Below are 3,446 nucleotides of genomic sequence, written 5' to 3'. Positions count from 1 at the left end.
CAGACCCACCAGGCTTGCTCTCTTCTAGTAGCTTGACATAGCTCAGCCCACTCCAATCAGCCGTTATCTGATCCATGGGCTTTTAAGCAACATGTTCAAACACGAAATTGGTTCACATGTGGAAAAAGAGGAAAAGAATCAAAACCAAATCAAAGTTAGTCCTTATCATTTACTTAGCGTGAGATGTAAGAGAAGAGGGAAATGACCTTCTTAGAAAGGACACTTTTGGGGTTGTGGATTTAGCTCAGTGGTAGAGCGCTTGCCTAGCAACCACAAGGCCCTGAGTTCGGTCCCCAGCTCCGAAAAAAAAAAAAAAGGACCCTTTTAATTTGGTTAGGAGCAACATGACTGAATTATAATAGTGATTTTAATGATGGAATACCTGTATTTATTCCCAATGGTTTGTGTTCCACTTTTATTTGCGGTTACTCTACTAATGACTACGTTTATTTATCAATGACTACTTTTATTTAGTTCCCATTTCTTATCCTTGTAGTGGATCGCAGAATAATTATCTGTCTTAAGTAATCCATTTAAATCAAATATTAGTAATACTTGATTTACTCACTGAAGTTACTTTTCAACTTGGCTTAATGGAAAATATGTACGATGCTCTATGATTATAAGCATGTGTAGTTTTCTTGGTCTTCTGGCTATTGACTTTTTTTTTTCAAACTAGACTTGAGTAAAATTATTAATTTTTAAAGTGATTTTAGTTTTATTTCCTTCACCTTAAGCCAATCATTAAATTTCACAGTGATTTCTGGGGTGAGGCAGAAGGAAAGTATCATTCAGAAAGAAAGAGGCCATGGCCTGGTTGACCTCACTGGGGAAGCTGGAGGAGCATCGACTGACCTGCTGGTCAGTAGGTGATGTTCCAAGAGCAGGAGAGCTGATGTACAATGTCCTCAGCAGCGTCCAGCTTTTGCTGCTCAATCAGGCCACCACGTGCTGTGGCTAGCAAGTTGGCAAGCAGCTCAGCTGCCTTGGAGTCACCCTCAGCAGAGATGATCGCTGCCTTCTTCTGCTGCTCAACCTTTTCCACCAAAGACCTGTCTGTCTCCGCTTCCCGCTGAGCTACCTGTTTGGCTCCTACTGCCTCAGTGAACTCCTTCCCGGAAGGTCAGATGTGTCAGGGACATGTCATCCAGGATGAGCCCAAATGTTGCTGATTGCTCTGTCAGATCCTCGCTCACGTGCCTGGAGACCAGCTCTCTCTGGGAAATCAATTCTTCAGCATCAAATCGAGCCACCACTAATTTGAGGATCTCTGAGGTGATAGGTGGCAGCACCTGCTCATCAAAGTCCTCACCAATGCTGGGGTAAATATACCAGGAAGCTGGCTGGCCATTGGCTGGAAGAGGATACATAGTGTGATGTTGAGGTTCTGCAAGTCTTTGCGACCAGTGGTGACCTGTACAGTCAGTCCACCGTCCAGAGCGGCAGTTAAAGATAATTGGTTTTTGTACCCAAGGGATGAGAAAGTGAGTCTGTTCCCCTACCACAATGTCCTGTATGCCATGGAATCGGTCGGAGATGACAGCTCTGTGCCCAGCATCTACATTACAGAAAGCAGAGTTTACCACACCTCCTGCAACTGCTAATGTCAGGCCGAACTTTCCTATGGACTCAAACACATTGGCAGCTGTGACTCCTGTGGCTTCTACTCACACCTGCTTTCACTCCGACCTCCACATGAATTCCACTAGTAAAATTATTTTAAGCAATGTGTTTTACTCTTTTTTTTTTATCATCCTCTATATTTTTGTAGCTAATTTAAAAACACAAAATTAGCATAAACATTTAATAACCACTTTGGCCATCTGCTTCTTGAAGCAAAAACTATGTCAAGTGTACCTCTTTTTAAAGCTTCTGAAGCACATTTTACTCTACCAGAAATTTGCATAAAAATAAATAACCTTTATAAAAACATCACAGTGATGTTTTTTTCCCTTGAAACAAAGGTAATTTCTCTAGGCTATGCTGGCCATGAACTCACAAGAATATTTCTACCTTGGTCTCCCAAGCGCTGGATTATAGGCCCGGGTATCATAACTGGCTTCCACAGCTCTTTCCCACATGCTTAAAAACTCCAGAGGTTCTGATAACGCAGATATAGAGTGAAATATAAATGACTCAAATTTCATCCTTCAACTTTTTTTCAATTAGAATAAACCCATGAATGACTGGGCAAGGCCTGAATATCATTCATAATTTTCTTTTTCATCTGTGAAATGGAAGAAAAAAGAAACATATTCCACATGAAGCACATATTTGGAAGGTAAGTATAGAAAATGTTTTCTTTGATAGAATCTGTCTCTCTGCAGGAATGTCCACAAGACAGACAATCCAAGATAGGCAGGAAGAGATCGTGTACAGCATCCTGCCTCTCCAGCACCATGCACTGCTATACGCTTTATTTCATACCACTGACCTCTGCTGCAGGAATGTTTACTTTGATTTGAGGGGTTTTGTCCTGTCTTCCTCTTCCTGGCTTGGCTTTAGCTTTTAAACTAAAAATAAAAATAAATGAAAGCAGAGAACAATTTTACTAGCAAGTGTCTTACAAGAAATAACTGTAGCCCCATAAAGGTTTATCTTTTCTGATTTGTTCCAATTTGGGATACAATAAAACGCTAAAACAAAGATTAACATCATGTCCAGCAATCTAAATACACTATTTTTTTTAAACCCACCCTCACAGATAGAACTTACAACTTCTTAAAGTTCAGTGAGGGATTTAAAACAGCTTAGCACTGCCAATGTCTGCTGCAATTCCCCTCCATGTGCACCGAGACAGAGAATGTGCACGGGGGAACTTGGCATGACATTAGAAATGTTACGACTTTATATAATGTGACAGGATGTCCAATCTTCCAGTAAATGCCATTTTAACAAAGATCAGATTTCAAGATAATCTCATTTAAATCTGAAGTCCAATATTCCCTGTTGGATATCAGATTGGAGATAAAGTTTGCCTTCCAAAAGTCTGTAATAGTTATGCTTCAAATGCATTTTATAGACTCAAATGCAAGCACATTTTGAATGCTATCGCCTTCTTGGAAAATAATATGGTAAGCTTTAAGTTTTCTGGCCAAAATCTGTGCTCAGAAAACACTAACAGAACTACCAAGAATATATCCTGTTCTCTTCAAACACATTTATTTCGTTCGCTAAATTCAGACTTGCCGTTTTTAAAAACTGAAATTTTGTGTGTAGTCATTTACCTCGTCATTGGGAAGAGACTTTGGTTAATAACTTCATATTGTTCTTTATCCTGTCTAAACAATATCTCTTAATATGCTAGGTTCGTATTTGGTAATTTTCTGAATTGTCTGTTAGTTATCGATTAAAACCTATGAGAATTGGCTGTTTTAAAATTGAAAAATAAAACTTATTTATTTATCAGGAACGAGTTGGATGTCTATGAAACTTGCTAAGTATTT

General features: G+C 39.3%; 1 pseudogene; it reads right to left on the bottom strand.

Moving 5' to 3' along the window:
• Nucleotides 1-823: 823 nt before the first annotated feature.
• The window catches only part of LOC116886961, a 25,237-nt pseudogene continuing 22,614 nt past the window's right edge, over nucleotides 824-3,446 (bottom strand).

Source organism: Rattus rattus, chromosome 18 (assembly GCF_011064425.1).
Source record: "Rattus rattus isolate New Zealand chromosome 18, Rrattus_CSIRO_v1, whole genome shotgun sequence".
In the NCBI taxonomy this organism is placed as follows: Eukaryota; Metazoa; Chordata; class Mammalia; order Rodentia; family Muridae; genus Rattus; species Rattus rattus.
This window is presented reverse-complemented; position numbering and strand designations above follow the sequence as displayed.